The sequence below is a fragment of the Lissotriton helveticus genome, chromosome 6 (genome assembly GCF_964261635.1).
Source record: "Lissotriton helveticus chromosome 6, aLisHel1.1, whole genome shotgun sequence".
NCBI lineage: Eukaryota > Metazoa > Chordata > Amphibia > Caudata > Salamandridae > Lissotriton > Lissotriton helveticus.
In genome coordinates this window covers 382,459,301-382,482,288 of record NC_136067.1, presented here as the reverse complement: position 1 = coordinate 382,482,288, position 22,988 = coordinate 382,459,301, and the positions used below count along the sequence as shown (strand labels likewise).

General features: G+C 48.4%; 1 protein-coding gene across 1 annotated transcript in view; it reads right to left on the bottom strand.

Annotated features, from left to right (window-relative positions):
• ADAM17 (ADAM metallopeptidase domain 17) overlaps positions 1–22,988 on the bottom strand; it is a 578,388-nt gene that overhangs the window by 240,360 nt on the left and 315,040 nt on the right. The window lies entirely within an intron of this gene.

Genomic DNA, 22,988 nt, shown 5'->3' with positions numbered 1-22,988 from the left:
TGGCTACATCTGGATCGGGCGGTCACAGGTCGCACCATCTGGAACTTGGCTTGGATCCATAGGGCGGGACGATCCCCTAGTGCTTATTTGGCGGCCCCCACGAAGACGGTTCTGAACGTGTGGGACAAGGTAGCGGTACGGAGAGGCCTGACGACTTTCCCCTCGCCACACACCCCCATTGAGGACAACCCATGGTTTCCGCCGGCCAACCGCACTACCGCCTTTCGCAGGTGGACGCGGGAGGACTGTAAAGTCCTTACGGATCTCTTTGATGGAGGCTCCTTTAAGTCTTTTGCCCATTGTCGGGACGAGTTCCATCTTCCCCCGGAGGCCGAACTGCAGTTTCTCCAACTGCGTCATTGGGCCTTATCGGACGCGGTGTACCCGGGGGCCACCCGGGCCTTCACCCCGTTTGAGCGGCTGGCCCGTTCTGGCACGGGCACGACGGGCCTCATCTCTAAGATCTATCGAATTCTGCAACATCCACACACTCCCCCTGCTCACCCGTATCAGCGACAATGGCAAGAGATGCTGGGCATTGATATCGATCAGGCACAATGGACCCGCCTCTGGAGGGATGTCCCTAAGATATACCGCAGCATACCTCAACAAGAAAACGCGTATAAGGTAATGACACAATGGTACTACACGCCGCAGCGTCTGCACAGGATGTTCCCCTCTGTGCCGCCCGGTTGCTGGAGGTGCCATCATGTGCCTGGAGACTTCCTACACATCTGGTGGACTTGCCCCGTGATCGCTATCTTTTGGAAAGAGGTGTTGAGCCACATTCGGGGGGTGCTGGGATTTCCTCTGCCTGATGCTGCTAGTACAATGTTGCTGGGAATTAAACCTGCCGACTTGCTGGCCCTGACCCGCAGTGAATGGACTATAGCGATGCAAATGTTGGGTACCGCCAGACAACTTATTGCCCTGTATTGGAAGAAGGTGGAGGCTCCCCCCCTTGCTATATGGTTTGGCAGATTATGGCAGGTCATCACTATGGAACTGCTCTCGGCTAGGCTGCAGTCCCGCACGACCCGCTTTGATAAGGTTTGGCGGCCTCTGGTGACTTATCTTTGCAGGAGCGAATATGCTAGGAATATGCCCCCGGCGCTGCGAGAGTTGCATTTAGTGGAGGACGCGGTGATCCCCTTTACTCCTCGCAACCTGTGACACTGGAGTGGACCTTCTGCCGGGTGCTCCGCTGGCTGCGCCCTCCCACCCGGGCTCTTTCGTCCTCGCTGCCCTGGCTGTCCCCCCTAGCTCCCTCTTCTCTTCCTCTCTGCTCCCTCTAGTTTCTGTCTCTACTCTTTTTTCTGCCTTCTGATAGGCTTCCGGTTGAGTGTTGGGCCACTACGGTCCGTTGTCTGTTTCTGTTTGAATTATTTGTACCTGCCCACCTCTCGGGGTGGTGTATAAGGCGGGGTATCGCTGGGGCGTAGTGGACTGCGCTTACTGATCTCCCCTTTGAGCGACTTACTGAGGTTCTGGACTGACCTTGATGTGCACGACGACGAACATAACTGAACATACCAGCTCACGCAGAGTCTGCGCAACAAGTTATATAACGCGGCCGGCCCCATGTGGGTTGTAGGCTTATCGCTGTGTCAATGTGACCCTTTTTTTTGGTGTGTCTCTGAACGAGACTTAATAAAATAGATGTTGAAGAAAAAGATGCTGCTGGAACATTTGGAATTACAAAGGTGGAAGGGCGTAAGGTCAAAAAAATCGGTCATGAGCCACGATGAAGTGACATCTCAGAGGGGTCTCCAGTTGTATCTTGCATTAGAACACCCCCTACATCACCGGAGGCTCCTGAGTTACTTCCGCCTGGAAACCTTTTATAGACTCATATCATTCCCGACCTGCAATGACTGGGCGAGGGGAAAAAGGCTGTGTCCTTGTGATGACAAATCATTTCAATCAAACACACACTGCACTCTGTTCTGCACTTTATATAGCCATTCGCGACGACAAATTTTAAAACCTCTATTGTTAACTTGGGGCCTAAGGAATTCAAGAGACGCTTATAATAAACTTAGGTCTTTAGATGATTGCCTCACTATTAGTACAGTGAGCCTTTTTCTGAATACCATTTTAAGAGTGAGAAAGTCTATCGTCATGGGATAATAAGAGTTGGTGAAATGTTTTTCTTTCTTTTTTTAATTATAATCTATTTTAACTGTCTGTACTGTTTTATCCTTTTTAACTTTTTTAAAAGAATTCAAACCTTAGCAATGTTTAAATCAGAATGAAATATATGATATTTTAAACTGTGATTTGTATCTGTATACTTTTATGAATTGTTATTTCAATTGGAATAAAGTTCTTTTGAACTTTGAACAAGGATGCGTAGCCTCCCTATAGTGAGTCAGCCATCTTGGCTTGCTGGCCACGCTCCCCAGGACCTCACATCACTGATTATACCTTTGACAAACTAACTCAAAAGATGCAGCATGGGAATGGCAAGAAGAGCAAACCAAGTCATTCAAAAACAATAAAGACATGCTTATCTGCAGACACAACCAGATAGCACAACCAAACTGATCCCAAATGCTAACCAACAGGTCTATTTGTTGTGCTTTTCCAACAGCCGTTCCAATAGGCCAAGCTGCTGTGCTTTTGAAACAGCAAAGTAATGAAGATAGGCCCATGCCATCTATGCTAGCTGTGCTCTCACAGTGACAACACGAAGAAGGCTAAAAGGAGGCTAGCACATTCTCTGTGAAAGTCACATCTCCTTTATATCTACAGCCATTGGTCCCTACTTTCCAGGATTCTGCGTCCATCTCTCACCTTGCATAGAAAAACATATCCTTCAATTCCAGGAATAGTTGCTTCAACTCATGTATAAACCAGGTTTAAAAAGGCTCAAATACATCTTACCCCTATTAGTAATGAGTAGCCAACTTGGAGGAAGAGGCACAAGCAACTGGTACAGAAGAAAGCAAAAATGCTCTGAAAGTCATGGTTGCTACCTTCTGCATGTCCATTGTAAAGAATGCCTCTGAGCATTGTCCCCATCATCAAACAGACATTTTCGTGGCCCTACCCTATGCTGAGTTTGTTTGCAACACAGATAAGAAACACTTTTTTGGTCAATGCTGAAGAGCAAGGCAAATACCTCAAGGTGGAGGTGGTGCCCTCCATAACAACCAAAGTCAAAAAGATACTTTCTCCAACAGTGGTCCCTTTGCAGTGATGGGTACGGACACTGGACCTCCTTTCCATGTAAGCATAATCTCTACCTCAGTATAAATAGAGATAGAGATAGAGTTTATGGCTCCACTTTTTCATCACAGATTACAACTACGTCAGTGGGATAACTGGTAAGGGCATCTGGGACCAGCTGTATGAAGCTATTAAGCAGTTGCAAAGCATGGGATTGGCTAAATCATAGGATTTGTGACTCCTAAATGGCTTATACAAATGTACTGAACTCATTTACCAATTTGGTAACATGTTACCAAATCACGAAATGGGTTTTGGAAATCATAAAGAATCACTATTTGGAAGGGCCTTCCAAATAGCGATTCCAGTATGCATTAATGTGCATTAATGTACAAATAATCCCAAATCAAGAGTAGGTGTGGAAAAAGACAGCTGCACAGGTAGTAGTTCCACAAGGTGATAGTGGTCTGTGCACACCCTAATGGTCGAACGACTCCAAAACCATAAATACATTAAAACAGAAAAAACACACAAAAGGGAGTGCCTCAAGATTCCAACAATTGTACTGTAGAGTTTGTTTGGTTTGTTTCTTCTATCCTCCTTTAATGAAGTACACATAGTTCTATGGTGTCAATATCAATGTACACTTCTCCGATATCAATATAACATGGGAGCAGTGGTGTGAAGTTTCAAAACAATTCTCTTTATTATTCTTCAATACATCAAAGAAACAGCCCAGCCAACACGTTTCGTCTTCAGAGAGGACATCCTCAGTGTTAATGATACTGCAGTGGTATCCACATACCTTTTATCTGTGTTACTGGAAGTGACACGTACTGGCCCACTTGACAATATTCTTACTATCGTCTTCACTGCAGTTTGCTGGATTCCGGTCCGGGCTTTCGAGGCAGTTCGTGGCAGTTTGGGAGCTCGACGGAGGTGGCAGAGAAGCACAGTGGAGCATGGTGCAGCTCCAAAACAAAAAGCCCCGGAAAGTCGCCTATGGGCCGGGAGAATTAAAGCGGGAGCACCGTCCCTCTTTACAACTGGGGGGACGGAGGAGAGGGGAAGAGAGAGAAGAGAGAGAAGGTGGTGACTCTGCTCAGCGGCCTCTGATCCCGGAGATCGGCTCGGCGGTTGAACAGCTGCAGCTAAACAGCGGTGGATCAGCGGCTCTGTGGCTCGGCGGCCCGCTTCGGCGGCCGAAAACAGGCAGCGTTGTCAGTTTGAGGGAGAGAGTCACGAGAGCCGTGTGCCCCTCGAGCCGCGACCCCGGAGCACATAGAGCAACGAGCAACAACGAGCTATAGGGAGCAGAGGTGAGCTGTGAGCGGTGGGGGAGACCATGTGGATTTAATCATCTTTGCAGCAAGCCCCACTTACCACCAGCGATGCCATTAACCCCATCAAACTCTAGCACCAACTCCAGCACCAATACCAAACTGAGTAAATTGAGTAAATCGATCACTGTTTACGAATTGTAGCAGTGTTGTCAGCTAGCCACAGGAGGGAGCCAGAGATCAATTGAACGCCGAAAACGCCAGATCGCCATTTCTCTACCAGCCGGAGACGGGAGCAGGCTGCTGTCTCGCTGCTTGCCATCTTTATCCCGTCGCTATCCCGTTGTGCCCGCCAAGCAGGGTGTGCAAGAAGTATTCAGGGGAGAAGCAGCGCAGCGGAACGGCAGGAGCGGGAGCGAGAGCACCGGGGCCGTCCAGCGTCCAGCCTGTTCACAGCCGTCAGCCACAGCCGACAGTCGACCACACAGCTACGTAACCGGTGAGCAGGAGTCGAGGAGGGCGGGTGAGACTTCGCGGAAGCGGTGAGTTGCAGGCGGCGGGTGTGAGTGGTGTGAGCGCAGCGATGCGCTGAGACAACATCACCGTCTCCACTCTGCCACCGCCACCACCATTGCCATCTCCTCCTCAATCACTGTTAGAAGCCGTACCACGAGCCACGAGCCCCAAGCTTCCAGCAAGGTGCAAGGTAAAAGGTGCCACAGGTGGGGGTGAGCGCTATCCCAAACGCTACCCCAAAAGCGCAGAGAGTCCAACGCCAGCTCCCGCTGCTGATACGCTGGAGGTGGGCGTGAGCGCTGAAGCTCCACGGCGGAAGGGGAGCCCGCCTGCCTGTCCAGCCTGTCTAGCCTAGCTAGTCTTGCTTAGCTCGTCCGGCCCCCGAAAATCCCCCCAGGGGGACCCCAAAGCCGATCCGGAACCCCAAAGCTGGAAGAAGAGGAAGGGCGTTGGGGAGACAGAGTGCATTGGAGCAACGCTGAAGTCGGAATCGGAGGACTAGAAGATCCACCCACTCAGCCACCCCATCCATCGGTGTGCCAAAACAGAGGCAGCCAGACAGCCAGACAGCAAGCACCTGCCGGGGACAGGGCGGGGGGGTACTCGCAGCAGCGCACGCACGCAGAGTGAGATCAAGATCAAGACCAAGAGCAAGAGTTTTACTCCCCAAAGGTCGAGCTGAACGGAGAAGTGGCTGAGAGCCCTAACTGGGGGATAATGAGGTCAGAGAGAACTCGACGACCGTTGGAAAACAAAAAGCCCCCAAAAAATTCAAAGAAGTCAAACGCAGCAAACACATCCTTGGGGGCTCAAGCCGGCCAAAGGGAGAGGTTGGTCTCAGCGCCCACCCCCGAATCGACATCAAAACTCACAAGAAAGTCGGGGCTCCTAAAATTCTTTTATTTAAAAGATCCAATCGCAGCGATCTACACGCCAACAGCTGAAGCCAGCAACTTACCAAACCCAATTTCTCCAATAAATGTTCTATCCTCTCTGGACAAAAACAAGCCAAGCATGAGCGACGGGCCAAATCCCTGCACACAATCTAAGGGTCCCAACACCCAAGGGAAGTACACTGACTATAACCGCACAAGTACACCATCCAAACCCCCACTCAGGGGAAATCGACCACGCAGAAACTCGAAAGCACACCTTGGCGGATGCCACCATAAAGGACTGCAGCCGGAAAACTCCTGACAGCATAACACGTACCGATGTGTTGGAAGTAAACGATCCTAAAGGTCCAATAAGACCCAATGAGGGTCCAACAAGCCATGGCAACCTACACGCAGAATCCCCGTGCGATAGTGACCCATGGCACAAACCATTGTTTTTGTCAAACGATTCCGAACTGGAAGAACTGACGGAAAGAATATCAATGTACCTAGAAACTCAAGGCAGAGCATTACGATCTGAGCCAAGTCCGAAAAATCTACACTCAAGTCTAGGTCTGGCGATGTCTACTCCTTGACGGCCAGTAGAAAAAAGAAACCATCAAAACCTCACTATAAATGACAGTAACATCTTGACAATAAACGATCCTTACGTAAATCAAACTGCACCAATAACCATCTTGTCGGGCAGCTCGATGGACATTGACACTAAAGCTCCAAACAATACTCAAGGAGATCAGTCGTCCAATTGGATTAAGACCTTACTAAGCTCTTTAGATCAAGCCATAAAAGTTTTGAACTTTCAATCAAATAAAATGGAGGTGCAAATCGACCTCATCACCCTAGTGGCAGGCCACATTGCAGGCTTAAACTTAAAAATGGACGCACTTACCTCACTTTAAAAAAATCAGGGGAAATTAGAGGCCCAAACAGGCTCTAATAAACAACAGCTTTGTTGTGGTTGTGGCTCAATAATTGAAAAATTAGCAAGCTTGCCGGCCATTCTAATGGACATCTTACGGGAGGTAAGACACCCTCACAACCCAGCTGAAAAAACCACAAATCTTACCCCGGAAAAATCACACTCCTCCAACAGGCCTATCATAAAGGAGCACTTACTAGTAACTACCTAAAGGATTTAGAACATTTCCTGAGGGAAGCGGGGCTAGAAAGATCAGCACAAGACCAGGAAACATCATCGCCCCCCCAATATCAGTCGAAGAGGAAAAAATTGCAATTAAAGACGAAAAAATAGCAACCAAGAGACAAAAGAAAAAGGCCAGGAAAGCCAGACTAAAGTACAAGCAGCAACAAACTACAGACCCAGGCAAGCTGTTTCCGATCTTCAACGCAAACTCCGCTCAGGACTCCAACTTCGATTCTCCTATCATGCCGCAAGACGGCAAGGAGGGCCCAATTCAGCCGCCAGTAAAACGAGAGTCCCAAATCCCCTTAAGGGAGGACAATCCAAGGCAGAGCGCGAAAATAACATCTGTCAACCAATCCTGCACAATGAACTTGGTACCAGCGAAAGTTCCTAGCGGCCCAAAGGAAAAAACACCAGTACCAAAGAGCGTCCTGATTCACAGGGAAGGAATTCCTAATTTTACCCGGATTACCGAAAAGGGAGGACCAGAGCAAATAAGGACCAGAGAAAACACGGGAGCCCACATAGAGGGACAATGTCCGTCAAAACTGCCCGACAATAACAGTCCGAACTCCACCGGAATACAGTCCAGCCGCCTGATACCGGTATCCCTCCAAAATAAAAAGTCAGGAGAAAATCTAGGACCACAGTTAAAAACTGCATCCACCCGCATGTGCGTTACCGTTTCGGAAAATTAGCGGACCTGTGCCTTATTACAAGCTCGGCAAAACTCTTTTTCAAAGGAGCATCATAACCCAGGTCTAAAACAAAGTCCAACTAATCAGACGACGTCAGCAAACACGGACCAGGAACGAGACCCCCCCCCCCCTCTACAATTCCCAAACTTAATGAATTTACGAAGTCTCAACAGTCTAAAGATTCCAACGATCATCTGGAAACTATACACCACATCCTAACATTCATCCCGGAATACCCATCAGAGGGGCCTCAGGAATTCTTAAACCGAGGCAACCTGCTAAAACTGTTCCAGGAAATAGAGGAGCTAAACGAGATAACATCAGAGGACCTTCTGACAGTCGAATTTAAAAGAATCCCCCATCATACAGAGTCTGAATCACCATCACAACGTGGGCCTCAAAAGCCATCGCTGACAAGATATTCGCCACAAAAGATCACTTCGAAACATGGGACATCTCGCTTGTACGAAACACACGCCCAAGATATCCATTTCCGTTACAAATAAACATACACAACGAATCAAAGGGCAACGGAAAAAAACGTCCTCCGTTCTCCTGTCTATTAGGAGCACGTGCTACCTCACCAGCCGCTGCAAGCTTAGCGGACGGGGAAATCTTGACAGACACCAAGCAACCAACCAGGCAACACGGCCGGGATATAACAGACTGGTCCTGGGTCCCCACATTCCTGTGTAAAAAGGGACCCTAACATGGAGAAACTTTTCCCATCGTCTCCATGTAGGATGGAGGAAACGCAGAGTGCCAAAACAACCTCAACAAAGATCTCAGTATGCGCATGGAACGTACATGGATTCCAAGAAATGGAGCTGGACCATGATACACAATCCTTTTTTTTCCAACCAAGACATAATCCTGATTCAGGAGTCATGGAAACTAGCACCAAGTGTAATACCAGGCTTTAAGACCCACCACATCCCGGCAGAAAGACATTCAAACTTTGGGCACCCCCGGGGAGGTCTATCAACTCATATAACTCAAAAATGTAACTGGTCATCAGAAGCACTGGGTGTAGGCCTCAATTGGGTACAAGTGACCAGAATCACTGAATCCATGTCAGTTGGGCCCAAACAGTGGCAAATCATAACCCTCAATGTTTATATCCACCCGGACCGGAAGTTACAACAAGAAAAACAAATACGCCTGACGTCGCTGATTAAAATGATGCAAAAAACCTATCTAGGATGTCCACTATTAATCTCAGGGGACTTCAACTGCAACCTAATTGCTAAACATAGAGCAAAAGGAATCATGCGACAGCCCAAAGGAGGCCCCAGGTTAGCCCTCGATCTAAGAGACCTGGGTCTGACGATCTTGAACGGTAACACGTCGGGGGATAGGCCGGCAGGTATTACGTACCTGAGTGGAAGGGTCCACTCAACTATAGATTACACAATAGTAAGTGACGACTTAATTCCATGCATTGAGACCTTTAAAATTGTCCAACGGCCAGAAAGTGACCACTTCCCCTAAATAACTTCCCTAAACTCTGCGCCCAACGTGGCATCGAAAATATCAAGTTTACTACACCAAGCCTCTAAATTCAATTTAAAGAAACTAAAATGGCGAGGAGAAATGCTGGAAAAAATCCAGCTCGCCGCAACAGCTCGAAAACTCGAGTTAGGGCTGCAAAAAAAGGAGGACCTGGTAAAAAATTGGGAGCAATTGGTCCTGGACCTTCTCCACAAATTTCCAGCAACTTCAGGTGTACCGAGCAAGTCTACCCTTAAAAAGGAGCCCTGGTTTTCCAACGAATTAAGAACAAAAAAAAGGAGGGTAGCGAAGGAGGTCCGACTTTTAGCTCGGCAAAAAAGACTGGGGTTACAAACAAACAAGGGGGACCTGATGGAAGCCAGAAACGCCTTTAGGAAGTCACTAAACATCGCAAAATCTGCCTATAAGGAGAAGCTATGGCATAAACTACTAAGTGCAGGAAAACATCCCAACAGTCGAGAATTTTGGGGTATCATTAACTGTAGGAGAGTGGGGTCTGCAATCCCATGGCCACCCCAGATTTTTGCTTTTTGCTTCACTGATTTACGACTTTCCCTGGCTGTGGGCCTGCTAATCAGACCCACAGCCTAGCTGTTCTCTCTCTAAATTACAACCATGTACCTTAGGTGCATTTTACCAATTGGTACTGGGCCACCTTATCAGTCCCTGTACAGCATACCTTAGGTATCCAGGGCATAGGTGTACCCAGGGCCTACCAGGGGCTGAAGCATGTATTATGCCACCCCTGGCTGGCCACCCAAACAGACACAACTGGCTGCACGACAGCTGGGGCAAGATGGTGTAATCACCCTTTGCTTTAGATATAGTATACCTATATCTAAACCTAAAATGGACACATATATTCCTATCAGTCACTCCTATGGCAGGCCTTATCAATCCTGAAGGCAGAGTGCTTGGAATTATGTGAGATGGTGCTCTGGCATGAGCTGAGCCCGTTTGCAGCTTGCGGAACCAAGTCCAAATAGCTGTTCCATGATAACGCTATACCATATACTCTTAAGTGCATTATAATCCTCGCGGTTAAATGCTAACTTTGGTATAGCATTATCAAAACATGTCGAGTAAGGTGTCATACGAATTGGAATACTAACCCCTCGCCAATTCTGGCGACGGGGTTAGCATTCCACCCTTCTAGAGGGACACGACATGTATGTACCTGTGAACCCCGGTTAAAGTCAGACACAGCCTCAGCTCCACAAAATGGATGCTGCCACCGAGACACAAGTCTGCCCTCCTGCTGCTGGGAGTCCTTCCAGCAACGGAGGCCTGGACAAAGGGTTTCCTGTCAGGGGCGGTGCTAGCACCATCCCAGACAGGATTTTGTGTATCCCAGGTAGGCAGGGCTGAAAGGAAGGTGACTGCAAGTGGCACCCCGGTGCTCACTGTGCATATGCCGGCTCAAACCAGTTCCTGGGGCACCCCAGCCCCTGAGCTGGGGAGAGACCGGACAAAGGAGAGGGGTGTAACCACCCCCCTCCTGGTCCCACCCATAGGGCAGGACCTAGTCGCGTGCCAGCCCCTTTTCTTAGGATAAAGGTAGGAGCAGGCCCCCTTCCCAAATTAGATAATCTTGAATCTTGAACTACTTTCCACGAAAGGAACTCTTGACTTTCTCTGAAGACTTTCCCTTGTGGCTAAGGAGTAGCCACCCTGCACCAGCAGGCACCATCGAAGCTCTTGCGGTTTGCTGCACGTCCATCCTCCGGATCAAGACTGCCCAGCTCGACGAGACCCGGATTCCCTGCCATCTCTGACCTCTACCTACATCATCCAGCCCAGCTGAGATTCGTGGGTGTGACGAGACCCGTGGGACCGGCCATCTTCAAGACCTGCACGACGCTTCCCAGCACGACCCCCGAGAGACCCTCGAGTAAGTGCACTGGGGTTTGAGAAGCCCTAACCCTAAGCAGCTCCAGCACCGAAGTCCAGCCCCCTAGCATCCACGAGGTCTGCGTGGGGCCCTTCTGCTTCTTTGCTGCTTGCCACGTTGTCCGGTCACTTGCCCGTTGGCTAGTGACCCTCTTGACGACGTACCACGACGTTTTCACCGCTGGTCTAGGTCCCCTAGACTGGCCCTTGCTTCTTGTCCAACAAGAAGTGCCCTGGACCCTCCTGGTCCACTCCAGACGCCATTTTGACTCCACCGCGTGGGCTTGCCTTTGCCAAGGTTTGTTGCTCAAATCTTGAGTCCAGCATCGCCGACAGCCGACAGCCTCGTGGGACAGCTCGCACCTCCAGCCTGGACGCCGACAACGCCTCCTGGCCCGTGTGACTGCAGAGTCCAGCGTCGCCCACTCACCTGGTCGAGGTGACTTCATCCGGTGCCATCCTGGTGCCCACATAATCACTGGCTAGTGATTAAGAACTAAGTCCCCTCTGCTTTCAGGTCGTCTCCTTCACTGATCCAGCCTTGGATCACACCGAACTTCTTCACTGGTCGCCTGCCAGCAACATCTTCTTTCAGGCTCCATAGACTACAACGAGGATTCCCGACGTCATTTGAACCCTATGCAGCCGCGGCCCCTGGGCTAGGTAACTTGAGTATTTCGGTGCTCCAGCACAGGTTCACTATCCAAGTGTCCAGATCCTTTTTCGTTTTTAGTCTACCTAGTCGGATTCGTCCGGAAACAGTAACTTTAGAAACGCTAGCATCCATAGACTTCTTCCCGCATCCCGCGTGAGAGTGCACACTCTGCACCCGATCTCGCTAGGCCTCCTGCTCCTAACCTTAGGGTTCAGTAGTATAGTCCTAGCGATCCTGAAGCCTCTGGATCTTGTTACTTACCTGCTAGTATTTTGCATTCCACTTTTTGTGTATATGGTTTTTCGTGCCCCTCGGGCATTTGTGTAAATTGTGCAACTTGAAGTATTTTCATAAGAGTTTTGTATTGTGCTTAGCTCCCTGATTCATAAAGAGTTCAGGGTAGATGTGTTATTAATAAATATCCTATATTTTTATAACAGCTTGTGTGGTGTCCTTTCACTTGGTGTTCAAGGGGTATATGTGATGGTAAAACAGCTGGCTTAACACGCCCTCTAGAGTTTAGCCTAAAGACTGCTCTTGTCCACGCTACTAGGATAGCTGGTCTAATAAGGTTGACTTTCAACCAATCATCAATAAGGGTTGTTTGGTATGATACAAAGTGATCACTAGAATAGTGAGCACTATATATCAGGCCAACTTCTTACATTGGTGGCAGCGGTGGGATTTGAGCTTGCTGTTGTTTTACCTCGCACGTATCCTAAGAATATCAATTGAAAGATCACATAAGTACCCAGGTACATATAACTTAACTTAGAATACTCTGAGTTCTACTGAACAAGCTGTTGTAGTGTAACAGGGCTTAGCACACCCTGACTACAACTCTTAGCAAGGGATCAGTAGGTAAACCCATAGTGTAGGTAGGTGCATCACTTACACTACACTAGAAGCCTGTCTACCCATGGAGAGTCTTCAGAGACTCCCCTTGTGGTTGTTGACCCTCCACAGGTCACTTCCAGATATGCAGCCCTTAGCTTCCAGGAGATGAGACAATTGTGTACCTCCAGGAAAATAAAACAGGGTTCTAACCCTACCACTCCCTTCCTGTTAGGTCTCTTAGAGACTTATGATGCTAGAAAGGTTTCTCATACAGATGGGAGCATGCCCCCCTTAGAAGGTACCCTTGGTGATCCTGACCTCCCTGAAACTGAGGAAGTAGAGGAGGAAGAGGATGAAGAGGTTATTTCTGGGGATGAGGCAGACAATGGTCCTGAGCTAGTCAGCAGACTTACTAGGGCCAACTTAGACCTACATAGGGAAGGATCTGGGAGACCCCCAGTACTGACCCTAAGCAGGCCTAACTTTGGAGTTAGAAGAGATAGGTCTCATTCTAGGGACTCAAATAGATCTGTGCACTCTCATGGCTCTGCTCAGAGGAGAATGACTTCTCCCCAGAGAAGAATAACTTCCCCTCAGAGGAGAGAACATGAAGCAAGGATGAAACAGGCTAATCTGAGGATTCAGAGGGAAGAACTTGCCCTTGCCAAGGAGAAGCTTGCCTTTGCTAGAGAGCAACAGTTAAGTGGGGTAGTCCCCACTGGTGGCAGCAATATCCCCAAGGATAAAGACAGGAGTTTTGATACTAGACACCTGAGTAAAATAGTGCCCCCCTTTAAACAAGGGGATGACATCCACAAATGGATGACTGCTTTGGAGAGGGCCTGCACTGTCCAGTGCATCCCCCAGAGTCAGTGAGCAGCTATTTTGTGGCTCTCCTTTGAAGGTAAAGGTAGAGATAAGCTCCTCACTACTAGAGCTGAGGATGCTAACAATTACCAAGTCTTGAAAAATACACTGATTGATGGGTTTGGCTTAACCACTGAACAGTACAGGTTGCTGTTCAGAGACACCCAGAAAATTCAGTCTCAAGATTGGGCTGACTTTGTAGATTGTGCCACTAAGGCTTTTGAAGGCTGGTTACTGGGAAGTAAAGTTACTGATTACACAGGATTGTATAATCTAATTATGAGAGAACAAATCTTAAGTAATTGTCAAAATCAGTTGTTGCATCAGCACCTTATTGACTCAGATCTGACCTCTCCCCAAGAATTGGGAAAGAAGGCAGACAGATGGGTCAGGACAAGGGTCAAGCAGCAGAACCAGAACCAGGGCGGTGGCCAGAAGAAAGCAGATCCCAAGGGTAATGAGAATAAGCAAAATGACCAGAAGTCTTCAACATTGCCCCAACAATCTAAAGAGGGTGGGTCCCAGAATTCCCAAAAGAAGAAGAATGGTCAGAAGAAACCATGGTGCCAATACTGCAAAAGTAATACTCACTGGTTTAGTGAGTGCACCAAGAAAGGCCCAACTCCTACCACTACTGCCCCTAAGGCATCTGCACCCCCTAGTACAGTTAGTAGTGGTAGTAATCCTCCTAAGGCTATAGTGGGGTTAACCCTGGGAACTGAGGCGGGCTCTGACTTAGTCAGAACACCTACTCAGGCTGTTCTTGTTTGTACTGGGGACATGGATATGACCCCTACAATAAGTCCCAGTACTCTGGGCAAGTACAGGCAGACGCCTTTGATTAATGGAAAAATGGCTCAGGCCTACAGGGACACTTGTGCCAGTGTCACCATGGTGACACCTAACTTTGTGGACCCTGACCAGGTAATACTGGGAGCAGACTACCTGGTGACCAATGCTAGCAATGCCACTACCTCCCATAGTATGGCACTTGTTAACTTCTCCTGGGGAGGGGTAAATGGCCTCAAAAGGGTTGTTGTTAGTTCAGACCTCCCTGTGGACTGTCTTTTGGGCAATTATTTGGAATCCTCCTTATGGTCAGATGTGGAGTATAGGACTCATGTGGAAATGTTAGGTTTGTCAGCACATGTCCTTGCTGTGACTAGGTCACAGGCCAAGAAATGCCCAGCTGAACTAGTGCTGGATCCTGGAACAATGGACCAGACACTACCCAAGAGAAAGAGCAGTAGGGGTAAGATTGACTCTTCCCCCCTGCCTCAGGTGATGGATCAGCTCTCTCAGGAGACTGACCCCAAGACCCCAGAAGGAACTGTCCTAGAAGAGCTTGAGCCTGAACAGGTTGAGTTTCTTGGGACAGAGGGCCCTTCCAGGGCAGACTTGAGGCAGGCACAGTTAGACTGTTCCTCTCTTGAACCCCTCAGACAGCAGGCTGCTGCTGAGGCTGCAGGGAATGCCACAGGTGCCCATAAAGTGTACTGGGACGATGGACTCCTTTACTCTGAGGCAAGAGACCCCAAGCCTGGTGCTACCAGGAGGCTGGTCATCCCCTTGTCTCTGAGAGGTTTCCTTCTCACCTTGGCCCATGAAATTCCCCTTGCAGGTCACTTAGGCCAGAATAAGACTTGGGACAGGCTTGCCCCACACTTTCACTGGCCCCATATGTCTGAGGACACTAAGAACTTTTGTCTTTCATGTGTCACCTGCCAAGCCAGTGGCAAATCAGGTGGCACAACAAAGGCCCCCCTTATACCACTACCTGTGGTGGGGGTTCCCTTTGAAAGAGTGGGGATTGACATTGTTGGACCAATGGACCCCCCAACAGCATCTGGGCACAGATTTATACTGGTGGTAGTGGATCATGCCACCAGGTATCCAGAAGCTATTCCCCTTAGAACCACTACAGCTCCTGTTGTGGCAAGGGCCCTGGTTGGAGTTTTCTCCAGAGTGGGGTTCCCTAAGGAGGTGATCTCTGACAGAGGTGCAAACTTCATGTCAGGATACTTGACTGCTATGTGGAAGGAATGTGGTGTCAATTACAAATTCACCACACCCTATCACCCACAATGCAATGGGCTTGTTGAAAGATTCAACAAGACCCTCAAAGGGATGATAAAAGGGTTACCAGAAAAGCTTAGGCGAAGATGGGACATCCTTTTACCCTGCCTTCTGTTTGCTTACAGAGAGGTCCCACAGAAGGGGGTTGGTTACAGCCCTTTTGAACGTTTGTTTGGACATCCTGTAAGAGGACCCCTATGTCTTGTGAAGGAAGGATGGGAGTTACCTCTCAAAAAGCCTAAACTTGACATAGTGGACTATGTACTTGGTCTCCGCTCCAGGATGGCAGAGTACATGGAGAAGGCATCTAAAAACCTTGAGGCCAGCCAGGAACTTCAAAAAGCTTGGCATGACCAAAAGGCTGTCCTAACTGTATACCATGCAGGACAGAAGGTGTGGGTGTTGGAGCCAGTGGCCCCAGCAGCTCTCCAAGACAAATGGTCTGGACCCCACATCATCATTGAGAAAAAGGGAGAAGTCACCTACTTGGTTGACATGGGAACTCCCAGGAGCCCTCACAGAGTACTTCATGTGAATAGGCTCAAAGCATTTGTTGACAGGGAGGACATGGGCTTGCTCATGGCCACAGATGAGGGACAGGAGGAAGAGAGTGACCCTCTCCCAGACCTGCTCACTCAGAACCCTGATGATGGGTCAGTAGATGGTGTAGTCTTTTCTGACAGCCTCTCTGAGCCTCAGCAAAAGGATTGTAGGCAAGTCCTTCAATCCTTCAGGCAAATGTTTTCTCTGACCCCCAGTCAGACAAACTGGTGCACACATGAGGTGGACACTGGAGACAGTCTGCCTATAAAGAGTAAAATCTACAGGCAACCTGACCACGTCAGGGACTGCATAAAAACTGAAGTACAAAAGATGTTGGAATTGGGAGTCATTGAACCCTCAGAGAGCCCTTGGGCTAGTCCTGTAGTTCTAGTGCCTAAACCTCACACCCAGGATGGTAAGAGAGAGATGAGGTTTTGCGTAGACTACAGGGGTCTCAATGCTGTCACTAAGACAGATGCCCATCCAATACCCAGGGCAGATGAACTGATAGATAAGTTGGCTTCTGCAACTTTCTTAAGTACATTTGACCGAACAGCTGGTTATTGGCAAATCAGGTTAGCTGAGGATGCCAAGGCAGCATTTTTTACCCCAGGAGGTCATTACCAATTTGTGGCGATGCCCTTTGGTCTGAAAAACGCCCCTGCCACTTTTCAAAGGTTGGTGAACCAAGTTCTCACTGGGTTGGATGACTTTTGTGCAGCATATCTAGACGATATTGCTGTCTTTAGCTCCACCTGGGAGGATCACCTGATCCACCTGAGGAAAGTTTTGGAGGCCCTGCAAAAGGCAGGCCTCACTATCAAGGCTACTAAGTGCCAGATAGGGCAGAGTCAAGTTGTATACTTGGGCCACCTTGTAGGTGGAGGCCAAGTTCAACCTCTGGAGAGCAAGATACAGGCCATAAAGGACTGGGCTCCTCCAACCACCCAGATACAGGTCAGAGCTTTCTTGGGCCTGTCTGGTTATTACAGGAAATTTGTCAGAAATTATGGGTCCATTGTGACACCACTTAATGACCTGACAAGTAAGAAAATGCCAAAGAAAGTTCAGTGGACAGTCAGCTGTCAGAAGGCATTCGATGACCTAAAGCAGGCCATGTGCACTGCACCTATTCTCAAGAGTCCAGACTACTCCAAAATCTTCATTGTCCAAACAGATGCTTCTGAGTTGGGTGTGGGAGCTGTTCTATCTAAGCTGAATATTGATGGTCATGACCAGCCCATTGCTTTTATAAGCAGAAGGCTGACCCCTAGAGAGAAACGTTGGTCAGCTATTGAGAGGGAGGCCTTTGCTGTGGTTTTGGCCCTGAAGAAGTTGAGGCCATACTTGTTTGGTACTCACTTCAAGATTCAGACCGACCATAAGCCCCTCTTATGGCTAAATCAAATGAAGGGTGAAAACCCCAAACTTCTTAGGTGGTCCATTTCCCTACAGGGGATGTACTTTACAGTGGAGCACCGCCCAGGGACTGACCATGGTAATGCAGATGGTCTCTCCAGGTACTTCCACTTAGAGCAAGAAGACTCACCTGGTCAAGGTTAGTTTAATGTCCCTAGGTTTGGGGGGGGGTTATGTAGGAGAGTGGGGTCTGCAATCCCATGGCCACCCCAGATTTTTGCTTTTTGCTTCACTGATTTACGACTTTCCCTGGCTGTGGGCTGCTAATCAGACCCACAGCCTAGCTGTTCTCTCTCTAAATTACAACCATGTACCTTAGGTGCATTTTACCAATTGGTACTGGGCCACCTTATCAGTCCCTGTACAGCATACCTTAGGTATCCAGGGCATAGGTGTACCCAGGGCCTACCAGGGGCTGAAGCATGTATTATGCCACCCCTGGCTGGCCACCCAAACAGACACAACTGGCTGCACGACAGCTGGGGCAAGGTGGTGTAATCACCCTTTGCTTTAGATATAGTATACCTATATCTAAACCTAAAATGGACACATATATTCCTATCAGTCACTCCTATGGCAGGCCTTATCAATCCTGAAGGCAGAGTGCTTGGAATTATGTGAGATGGTGCTCTGGCATGAGCTGAGCCCGTTTGCAGCTTGCGGAACCAAGTCCAAATAGCTGTTCCATGATAACGCTATACCATATACTCTTAAGTGCATTATAATCCTCGCGGTTAAATGCTAACTTTGGTATAGCATTATCAAAACATGTCGAGTAAGGTGTCATACGAATTGGAATACTAACCCCTCGCCAATTCTGGCGACGGGGTTAGCATTCCACCCTTCTAGAGGGACACGACATATATGTAACTGTGAACCCCGGTTAAAGTCAGACACAGCCTCAGCTCCACAAAATGGATGCTGCCACCGAGACACAAGTCTGCCCTCCTGCTGCTGGGAGTCCTTCCAGCAACGGAGGCCTGGACAAAGGGTTTCCTGTCAGGGGCGGTGCTAGCACCAGACAGGATTTTGTGTATCCCAGGTAGGCAGGGCTGAAAGGAAGGTGACTGCAAGTGGCACCCCGGTGCTCACTGTGCATATGCCGGCTCAAACCAGTTCCTGGGGCACCCCAGCCCCTGAGCTGGGGAGAGACCGGACAAAGGAGAGGGGTGTAACCACCCCCCTCCTGGTCCCACCCATAGGGCAGGACCTAGTCGCGTGCCAGCCCCTTTTCTTAGGATAAAGGTAGGAGCAGGCCCCCTTCCCAAATTAGATAATCTTGAATCTTGAACTACTTTCCACGAAAGGAACTCTTGACTTTCTCTGAAGACTCTCCCTTGTGGCTAAGGAGTAGCCACCCTGCACCAGCAGGCACCATCGAAGCTCTTGCGTTTTGCTGCACGTCCATCCTCCGGATCAAGACTGCCCAGCTCGACGAGACCCGGATTCCCTGCCATCTCTGACCTCTACCTACATCATCCAGCCCAGCTGAGATTCGTGGGTGTGACGAGACCTGTGGGACCGGCCATCTTCAAGACCTGCACGACGCTTCACCAGCACGACCCCCGAGAGACCCTCGAGTAAGTGCACTGGGGTTTGAGAAGCCCTAACCCTAAGCAGCTCCAGCACCGAAGTCCAGCCCCCCAGCATCCACGAGGTCTGCGTGGGGCCCTTCTGCTTCTTTGCTGCTAGCCACGTTGTCCGGTCACTTGCCCGTTGGCTAGTGACCCTCTTGACGACGTATCACGACGTTTTCACCGCTGGTCTAGGTCCCCTAGACTGGCCCTTGCTTCTTGTCCAACAAGAAGTGCCCTGGACCCTCCTGGTCCACTCCAGACGCCATTTTGACTCCACCGCGTGGGCTTGCCTTTGCCAAGGTTTGTTGCTCAAATCTTGAGTCCAGCATCGCCGACAGCCTCGTGGGACAGCTCGCACCTCCAGCCTGGACGCCGACAACGCCTCCTGGCCCGTGTGACTGCAGAGTCCAGCGTCGCCCACTCACCTGGTCGAGGTGACTTCCTCCGGTGCCATCCTGGTGCCCACATAATCACTGGCTAGTGATTAAGAACTAAGTCCCCTCTGCTTTCAGGTCGTCTCCTTCACTGATCCAGCCTTGGATCACACCGAACTTCTTCACTGGTCGCCTGCCAGCAACATCTTCTTTCAGGCTCCATAGACTACAACGAGGATTCCCGACGTCATTTGAACCCTATGCAGCCGCGGCCCCTGGGCTAGGTAACTTGAGTATTTCGGTGCTCCAGCACAGGTTCACTATCCAAGTGTCCAGATCCTTTTTCGTTTTTAGTCTACCTAGTCAGATTCGTCCGGAAACAGTAACTTTAGAAACGCTAGCATCCATAGACTTCTTCCCGCATCCCGCGTGAGAGTGCACACTCTGCACCCGATCTCCCTAGGCCTCCTGCTCCTAACCTTAGGGTTCAGTAGTATAGTCCTAGCGATCCTGAAGCCTCTGGATCTTGTTACTTACCTGCTAGTATTTCGCATTCCACTTTTTGTTTATATGGTTTTTCGTGCCCCTCGGGCATTTGTGTAAATTGTGCAACTTGAAGTATTTTCATAAGAGTTTTGTATTGTGCTTAGCTCCCTGACTCATAAAGAGTTCAGGGTAGACTTGTTATTAATAAATATCCTATATTTTTATAACAACTTGTGTGGTGTCCTTTCACTTGGTGTTCAAGGGGTATATGTGATGGTAAAACAGCTGGCTTAACACGCCCTCTAGAGTTTAGCCTAAAGACTGCTCTTGTCCACGCTACTAGGATAGCTGGTCTAATAAGGTTGACTTACAACCAATCATCAATAAGGGTTGTTTGGTATGATACAAAGTGATCACTAGAATAGTGAGCACTATATATCAGGCCAACTTCTCACATTAACAACCTAAATAAAGGACCAAAACTCTACCAGGAAGCGGGAGTAGGAGTGGACTCTTGGATCCAACATGTGCAATCCCTCTACAGCATAACAACAGCAGGCCTCCCGAACAATACACGGGTAACAAATCCAGTAGAGAATGGCCAATTGGGAATTTACAACATAGGTACAATAGGACCGGGGTTAAAGGATAGCTCAAAAGAGAAGACGACTGTCCCAGAACTAACCACCAGAGGGGAACTCTGTACAATCATCACAAGGCTAAAGCCTGAAGGAGCACCAGGCCCGAATGGGCTGCCCAACGCCATCTTTAAACACGACCCGGAATTCTGGGCAGAAATCCTAACGCCACTTTTTAATCAAATCTATCAAGACACACAGGTACCTGCATCTTGGAAGGGCAACGTGATTCATCCAATATTCAAACATGGCGACCATGGCAACCCAACAAATTACAGACTTATATCGCTGATAGACGTCGAAGCAAAGCTCTACGCCTCTTGTATTCTCCTAAAGCTGCAAGACTGGATCGAAGAATCTCACAGAATCCCCTGGTTTCAGACAGGCTTTAGGCGGAATATGGGGACAATTACCAACTTAACTTGCCTGTCACTATTAATGGACAGAACAGCAGCAAAGGGCGCACAATTGTATGCCTGTTTTGTAGATATTAAATCTGCCTTCGACAGAGTTAACCGAGAGCGTCTATGGGGTAAACTGCAGCATTGGGGGACGCCAACAAAACTAATACAGGCAATAAACGTTTTACATGAAGACACATGGGCAAAGGTCAAATTGGGAAATGGAGCTTACACAACGAGGAACATACCAACACACCAGGGCCTAAAACAAGGCTGCGTTTTAGCGCCCACCCTTTTTAACCTTTTTCTTTCCGACTTCGCAACAGTGCTGGACACAGATGAAGTGCACCCACCTTCATTGGCAAACTTGCGAATTCCCTGCCTGCAATATGCAGATGACATAGTCCTGCTGAGCAAAACCCCAGTTGGTCTACAAAGAGCCTTAAACATACTATCAGCGTACTTAAAACAAGAAGGTCTGGATCTAAACAAAGAAAAAACCAAAGTGGTCCGTCTAGTAGACCCAAAAAAACTTAGATTCACATGGATGTACAACGGGACGAAGGTGAACGAACAAGGTTCGTATAAATACCTTGGAGTTACAATATCCCAGGGAGCAAAACAAACGGAGCATATAACTGCAATACGCGCAAAAGCCCAAAGCCTAATTTTTGCTTATCGGTTGCTAAAAACAAAAATGGACTGTCCGAACCACAATCACCTCCTGAAGGTTATGTCGGCACAAATTTTACCATCCTTGTCTTACGGTCTCGTCACCTGGTGTGGCAAGGAAATAGACCTACTAAATGAGCTCCAAACCAAAATCTATAAAGCAGTTTTTAACCTTCCAAAGTGTGCTTCAGCCCCGCAAGTTAGGCTGGAATTTGGTCTGCAAAACCAGAAATATAGGAGCATGAGCGGCTTCATAAAACTGTGTCACAAGTTAAGATCAGCAGATCCGGATTCAATGGATTGGTTAAACTGGGAAGCTATAAAAAATCAAGGAGTGAAGGGAACCCTGTGCCCTTGGGGAAAACATCTGAAAATCTGTGTAAAAGAGCTGGGGTTGGAAGGCACATGGGAGTCCGTGACGGACAAAGCAACCATAAGTAGATTAGCCAACAAGGCAGCAAGGATGAAATCTTTCCAAGATGACAAAGCGTCACTTCTCAAACGGCGACATGGTTGGACCATAATCAACTCCTTTAAAGCTGGACTACCGCATGCATACTTATCCTCTCATTTCAATGCGCACATAAAAAGAGCCTTCACAGACTATAGGATGGGTATGCACATTTCGAAGGATCTAGCACCATCCTGGAAAGGTAACTACCAGACGGAGAGTTGTAGACTATGTGGATACAAAACAGAATCACTAGCTCACTTTTAGTGTGTTTGTCCGGCTCTCCTGGAACAACGTCGTCGATTCTTAAAGCAGATCTGCAACAAGTTAAAAATCCGCACCTGCAGGCAAACGGTAACTTGTTGGCTGGGAGGGAGCTCAATTATTTTGGCTTGCCGGGGAATACAATTCTTGGCAGAAGTGAAAAAATGCCTGAGTCTTGCGGAACAAGGACAGGGTCAATGAAGCGGGTCACCAACGCTGCCCCGATCCTAATGACTGGTAAACCCTGCACAATTTACGTAATAACATTTTGACCCCCTAAATCCTGCGGGAGTATCCCCGGATGAAATTTTTAAACTGTGTTACATAATTTTAACAAAGGAGTAGTCTAATTTTTTAGTAAGCAATTTGTCTTTTTTTACCATAAAATTATCATGTGGAAATTGTAATGATTTTAATTAATTATGCAATAAATCTTTTTGACTTTTGACAGTAATGTCACATTGAAGTCTAAGTGTAAAATGGATCAGTTCTCTGCGAAATTCTTGGAACACTCATACTGCCCCTTTATTGTTGTAGGGAAATACCAGGTGTCCATATATAAATATCACAGCTTAATATCCACACCCTATTTGGTTTTGTAAGCTCAGACTATATGACTCG